The following is a 7,277-nucleotide window of genomic DNA, read 5'->3' as shown; positions in this document are numbered from 1 at the left end:
GCTCCTTGGCAGTAAACATTTTCTTTTTTAAAAAAAATAAAGAGCTAGCCATTTGATAATACAGTCCGCCCATGCCATGTGGGGATGCATTTTATGCGGCTTCCACCTTACACAGAAGCCACATGGGGAAAATAAAAATGGAGTGTGCGCTCGTGGTGAGCATGCGCTGCCACATGCACACATCCCATTATTTCCTATGGGGCTTGAGCATAGGCGGATTTCCCCTTAACGCGGGAGGATCCAGAACGGATCCCCTGCGTTAGGAAAGGGCCCACTGTATACTAAATCTGATGCCAGAGGTGGCCATCTTACTCTGCCTAATGGGAGGTCTGGTACTTTTTATCACTGTTTAAATAATGTAAAAGTGATATAGAAACCATTCTAGCTGGGGCCCTTTTATACTGCACTATCACAATGTTATTATTCTACTTTAACTGCCATGGCCACATCCTATGGGAAGCTGGGATTCTCCATTTAGGCAGGGTTATTTAGAATTCTCAGCTGGAGTACTCTACTGCCTTCCCAAAATTGCAAATCCCAGGAACCCCTCAAGATACATTGGGGTAGCCCTAAACAGTGAGTCAGCACATGCAGAATTCTTCACTGCTGCCTAAAAACTATATCAGCTAATCATTGTAGAAAATATCAATTTGAAGAATTTCCACAAAAGGCAATTGACTTAAGAAAGAAAGACCTGAAAGAAGATTGTTTTCCTGTTTTTATCTATTGATACACAATATTTTACATAATGTTTATATGTTGTACATCACCTCAGGGTTCTGGTGAGCTGAGAGGCAAATAAGTGAAATAAAATAAAATAAAATAAATAATTAAATAAATGTTATTGCAGTCATTTGGCATGAGAGCCTGTCTGGGTCCCTTGTGGTTTCAGGGGAACCCCTGTTCTGTAGGAAAAGAGAAGCTTGTCTATAAAAACATTCTAGGCTTAATAAAGGATAGAGCAATTCTTTCCATATCTTTATGAAGGTGAGCTTTCTGCAAAATCCACTCGTATAAATATTTATTACTGTTCCCAAATCTAATTAATGAACATCAGTGAATACAGTACATTTTAAAGTGCTTGTGTATGTACTGAAGGGAGAATTAAAGCAGCTGCAAGTACAAACCATTAACAAGAAAAGTAAAGGCCCACAATGGCAAACACTGATTTTATTGTATTATTTATTTATTTAAAAAACATGTTGAATGTACTGGAGAATACTGTTCGTACTCCATCCTCAGTCACTGTTATACTCTTATAGCTTCTAGGGCCATTCCACACTATTGATTAACAGCATAAATAGTAAATCATTGAATAATTATGTACTGCTTGTTTGCTGCACAGAAATGATAAAGTGTCCCCCTAAGGAAGCACTTCTATGGGGAGTGGGGATTACTTCATTTCCCTGCTACTCAATGCAAACCACAAAGTATTTTTGCTGCATCTCTTAACATTGGGGAATCACTTATATACATAACCTGAAGGTAATTTTAAACACAATATTTTAAATAATGTTGTGTGTGAAACAAACTTTGTATACACAGAACCACCAGAAAGTAAAGGTGTCATTATCACAACCACCCACGTGGACAATTTTGGACTTCAGAATATTTTGAATTTCAGAATTTTTTTGTTCCACTGTAGCATCATACCTGACAGTATATTATCCTCGTACTGCACATGGGTGGTTGTTGGGGTTGTAAAAGTCTTGTTACGTGAAAGAGAGGCAGAGCCAAAAAATCTTCCATAAACACATTTACATGTGACAACTTTCAGATTACAGCAAAGTTTACTTAAAAGGCTCCTGTAGCTTCCTTCCAAACTGAAAACTGCAGAAACCTTTGCTCTGTTCTTTCACATGCAGATATCATGCAGTGTATTTTAAACAGCACATTGAATTTTCAAGACATTCTTGGTTGCTGTCAACATTTTGGACTTTTCTTGAAAACATAGCTAAGGAGCCTGTCCTGAAGCAACATTACTGCATGAAATTAAGAGTTTAAGACTTGTAAAAGTTCTCTTTCACTTTGAGTTCTTATTGTCAAAAAGTATGGTTGTAGCTAGAGCTGTAAACTTCATACATAGTAAAATGATTTCCTAAGAACTGGTGTCTGTTATTAGAGCGAGTCAGAGCATACTTGTGAATTTTTTATTATATCAAGGATGAGTGTCTTCTTCTTACACTGCCACAGCAGTGTTCAGAAGCTGAAGGAGCAAGCAGTATCTGATCTTGAACAGTCCGGAGTAAAAGCTGTAAATCTGAGCAAAGTCCAGGAGTAGCAGGCAAGGAGATCCAGTCCAGGATCATAAATTACAGAGTCAGATCTTTCAGCAGAAACAGGCTGAGAAAGAAATCAAGTTTGTTTCCAGCAACTGAAAGGCCCTTGACTTATAAAGCACACTGACTCAGCCCCACCAACTCGCAGACTATGGCAAGTTCCACACCGCCAAAAAGTACATGCTCGGCACGTACTAGGGTTAGGAAGGGGCGTCCTTTCCGGATGCCCCTAACCCTAGTACGTGCCGAGCACATATAAAATGGCAGCACCCATTCTACATGGACACTGCCATTTTGACGTCATGGACGCTTCGCGTCCGCACACAACGGCGTGGAAATGATGCTGCAAGTGTGCCATTGGCGCCTTGCGGCATCATTATTGTGCTGCAAAAAGAAGCTGCTTTTTGCGACTTCTTTTTGCTGCGCTGGGGAACCGCATGGTTTGTCCGCTGTGGTTCCCTGGCGTAGCAAACACGGGCACCGGCAGAGCGCCCTTTTCGGGCGCTCTGTAAAGCGCCTATATTTCAGGAGGACATTTTCCTTCTGTGTGCATGCCGCTCCCACTTTGTCTGCAGGAAAGGGATTTGGTTTGTGCCTTTCTCAAAGAGTTGGTGTAATCTCCCCTACCTCCTTTTCCTGTGGCGTATTCAGGGAGCTGTCAGACTGAATTGCAGCAGGGCACAGCTGTGGTAAGTCTGCCTCATCTTCTGAAGCTGAATGCTCAAGAGGGGGCCTGATAGATAGCTCTGCTTCTTCCTCACAAGCTGAACTCGTGGGGGAGAGGCATGACAATAAGATCCTACAGTTCAGTTTTTAACATTATACCATAATTCATAAGTTGACAGAAACCGAATCAAAAGAGAAGCAACCATATGAGGAGCAACCATGTTTAATTCTTCCTTTCCTCTCATATTTAATTCTTACTTTCCCCCACTGAACATGTACAAGTAGTTCCCTTACTTCTGCAGCAGTTATTCCATCACAACAAGATTTTTTTCATCATTGCTCCTTTGTTTCCACTTAAAGTGTTTGTTTGTTTTTTGAAAAAAGTGTTATGAGCATATAACATTTCTATGAACCAGTTTTAGAACATTTAGAACAAACAATGTGTAATGAAAGCTCAGGTAGTGTCACAATGGATCTCATGCCCAACTCATGCCAGGAGACCTGGATTTGCAGTATATTTACTTTGACACTTAGAACTCTGTGGAAGACAAAAAGGAAAGGTTAAAAATAAAATTTAAAATATGATATCCTCATTCATCTTTTAGGGGGGGGGGGGAAATAGCTTTCAAGAGAGATCAGGCTGCCATAAGAATTGTAGAGGTTTTCTTCCCCTCTCTTTGTTTATTCTACTTTGGCAATACTGTTTTAGGTAGGTTTTTGATAAAGATGCACCTCCCCACAAATATATTTTTAATGGTCACTTATTTGTTTAATTTTAACTTTACTGTGATGCCTAAGACTTCCCAGCTATCCTGCTATGTAGACAGACCTGTCTCAGAAACAAGATAAATGTAACTGGGACCTGCAACAAAACATTGTAGCCCGTTTTCCTCTCATGGTTCCAGCCAAGCACATTTTTCAAGGATTCTATAAGGTGTGAGAAGCTCATGCATGTCATTCCACTCTCCTTTCCCTGTTGTCATTATTGTTGTTATTGTTGCTGTTGACACCTTCAAGTTGTTTCTGACCTACGGTGACACTAAGGCAAACCTATTATAGGGTTTTCATGGTAAGCTTCTTCAGAGGTGGTTTGCCATTGCCATGCCTCTGAAGCTGAGAGAGTGTGACTTGCTCAAGGTCACCCAGTGGGTTTCCATGGCCGAGTTGGGATTAAAGCACTGGTCTCTAGAATCATAGTCCAGCACCTAAACCATTACACCATGCTGGGCCTCTTCCTCCTTCTCTAGCCACCATTTTCTTTTCTAGCCAACAGTCTTTAGGTTGGCATTAAATGTGGGTGGGCAGATACAGATTAAATTTAAATAATTATAAAATTATCATTATTGCAAAGTTGAGTTTCTACAAGTGGGCTGATTCTCCACCTGTTCTTTCTCACTTACATTATTTTAGTTGCTACCTTGTTCACACTCACCATCTGAGTTTGCTATTAAAAATACATCCTTTTTAGTGCATGAAATAGACATAATGTAAAACCAGCCTTAAACTTGAACTTCAGCCAGAAAAGAAGTTTTAGTGATAAACTTATCAATTTCCCCAACTCATTGCCATTGCTGTGGCTGTTATCAGCCTAAAACAAAGAGAGAGAGATCAAGCACCTTGATTTTGGAATTAAGCTGGAAGAAAAACCAAACAAAACTTGCAGGCAGCTAGCAATATTTCTCATGGCAGGATGAATAAAGTAACTTTGGAGGCAAACAGTGGGATAAATGAAGGGTGAAGGGCTTGTTTACTTAGCAGACATAATTTAATGAAAGATGACGGGTCTTTTTCTGACATCATGCCAGCATTTCTACATAGCCATATGCAATGGTTTGACAAGAGGAAAAGAAAAAGACATACACACACCCCTGTTTTTCTTCTGTCTTTTGGTTTCCTTCCAGACTGTTGTACACTTTCTTTCTTTATTTATTAGAATGATGAGACTAGCTGTATAAGTGGGAATAAAAACAACAGTCAATTCACAAAACATCACAAGGTTCTTGAACAAAAACAAACAAAAAACAAAAACCACAAAGGAAGATTGGAAAGAGAAATAGCAGAACTGGAATGTATCCACAGACATCAGTCCATCAGCAATGGGCTGAATAGAGATAATGGTTTCCTGGCACATTACACACATTTCAACTCTAGCTAAGCCTGTCCTCACAAGGGGGCCCTTGACCAATTCATCACACCCCCCACTCTGTTTATCACACTACATTCCAAGTGTCATTCATATGGTTATCTGTTCTCCTTGGCTTTATGCAACAACCTCCTTTCTGTCTTTGTCCCCCAGTGACCATCCTTATGTTAACTTTTATGGAGTCACCTCATCTCCACACCCACAAGGTTTTGAATTTCAGTTGACATTCCCACAGACAAAGAGCTTATATAGGTCTGTCTTGCCATTCTCTTCTCCAAACATGCATCTGAGGAAGTAGACTCAAGTCTATGAAAACTCATGCTACCAACTTTTTTCTTTCAATTAGTCTCAAAGGTGCTACAAGATCCCTTTGCATACTGATTTTCCAGACTAACATGGCTATGTTTTTGAATTCTGTCTTAAGATAATGTTCAAAATATCCAGTGACTAAGAGAGCAAACGTCATGCCCAGATCCATTTGCTGGAGAAGGTAGAATATAACAGAGCAATATTTCTAGACACTAAAATGACATTCTGAGGGTGGAGCCATTCTGAGCTTTTCAGCAACAACAACCTGGAGCTCATGTGGTTAATTTCTCCTCCACACCTCAATGCTATTGGGGCAATTAACAAAGAATTCACCACCACCATCCTCATTTCAACATTGGGCAGCATGGGTGTGGAAGAAAGTGGAACTGGATCACAGTACTTTGTTGTCTCAGACAAAGGACAAGATGACACATATACGTAGAGGCTGCTAGTGGAATTCCGCTTTGATGCTAGGGAGTTCTTTTTCTTGATTCCCCCCCTATTTTTATTTAATTTTTTTGTTTAAGTGCATCTCTACACTTTTCAATGTTTTTCCATTTCATTTACTAGCCCCAAACTGAATATGTATAAAGGGTACAATTTCCACATGAAGTTTCTGTAGTGGTGGGATAGCATCTTCCACCCACCAGAGATCAACAGTAGGACAGTTCTATCTCCCAACAGGAAAGAATGGAGGTTCAGAAATGACAGCCTCATGGTAGATTTAGGATAGTGATTTCCATTTCCTAGTGAGAATCACTCCCTCTGTTACCAAATGAAACACGTCCCCACTCCCTCTCAGTGGAATAATGAAAAGTGACAAGTCCCATGTGTTTTAAGATGGTCAAAAACTTTTATTTCTTAAAAAGCCTAAAGCATTTCAGTCTTGAATGAAAGGACTTTGTCTTCTTTCAGTCTTCATTCTGTGAATACATGCTTTCTGAGATTTTTGTTCTCAGCAAGCATCACAGTAACTCCTGGCACCATCTAAAAATACTTGTTTCTCATGAGCAAAACATTATGTCTCTCCTGCAAATCTAAGAAAAATATAGGGTTTGCTGACATGTGACAAAGTTACAAATATAGTCTGAGGTTTTTGACGTGTCAGGTGAGTCAATGCTAATCTTCTAATCACCTCCATTCAGTTTCTGAATTTAACTGTCTTTGACTGAAATGAACTAAAGTAGTGAGAGTAGGTGAGGTTCAGAGGAGAGCCATGTCACTCTTTCCAGCAGACAAGCAGTTCTTGCGATTCTCAGCTCCTCTCCAATAATTGGAGACCAGTGGCCTACATACACTTTTTATTTTTTCAGGATAATAAAAAGAAGGACTGCCAATCTCAGGCTAATAGTGGTATTGTTAATGTTAAAAAAATGCTGCCTTCTCTAATTACCTCTTTTATTTAAAAAGTGTGGCATTTTCAACCACTGGGAAAGAAAATTAGTCAGTTTCATTTTAATAATAGCTCCAACTACTATCTTCAGATTTTGCATTCTGACCAGATACTTACATTGTTTAAATAAGTGGCCATAGAAAGCACATTGCTGTCCTGGAGTAGGGGCTTTTGTTGTTTAGAGAAATTGCCCTTACTTGCTAAGGATGGCTGTATCAGTCTACTGTTGCATCACCCAGATTGGTTCCCTCCAAATGTGCTGGATAACAAGTCCCACAGGCTAAGTGGGACTCCATGGGAGGGATTTCAGTTGTAGGCCAACATAATATCTCACCAGCTCGGGAAAGGGTGGTCTTCTGCAACAATTTATTTGTAGTAGTTTAGGCCATTCTGTTAGCAAGATTGTTAGCTTACACAACACAGTGAAATGCAATAAATAACACATTTATTAAAAATGTATTCATCATATAGAAAACATCATATAAAA

The 7,277-nt window shown here is 39.6% G+C and overlaps 1 long non-coding RNA gene across 1 annotated transcript; it reads right to left on the bottom strand.

The window, feature by feature from the left end:
• Window positions 1–2,953: 2,953 nt before the first annotated feature.
• LOC121930334 lies at window positions 2,954–7,135 on the bottom strand. Its single transcript, XR_006103916.1, has 3 exons — window positions 6,908–7,135; window positions 4,812–4,892; window positions 2,954–3,483 (listed from the first exon to the last, which is right to left on the bottom strand). It is a non-coding gene; the product is annotated as an uncharacterized LOC121930334 (long non-coding RNA).
• Window positions 7,136–7,277: the final 142 nt, after the last annotated feature.

The sequence above is a fragment of the Sceloporus undulatus genome, chromosome 5 (genome assembly GCF_019175285.1).
Source record: "Sceloporus undulatus isolate JIND9_A2432 ecotype Alabama chromosome 5, SceUnd_v1.1, whole genome shotgun sequence".
Lineage (NCBI taxonomy): Eukaryota > Metazoa > Chordata > Lepidosauria > Squamata > Phrynosomatidae > Sceloporus > Sceloporus undulatus.
This window is presented reverse-complemented; position numbering and strand designations above follow the sequence as displayed.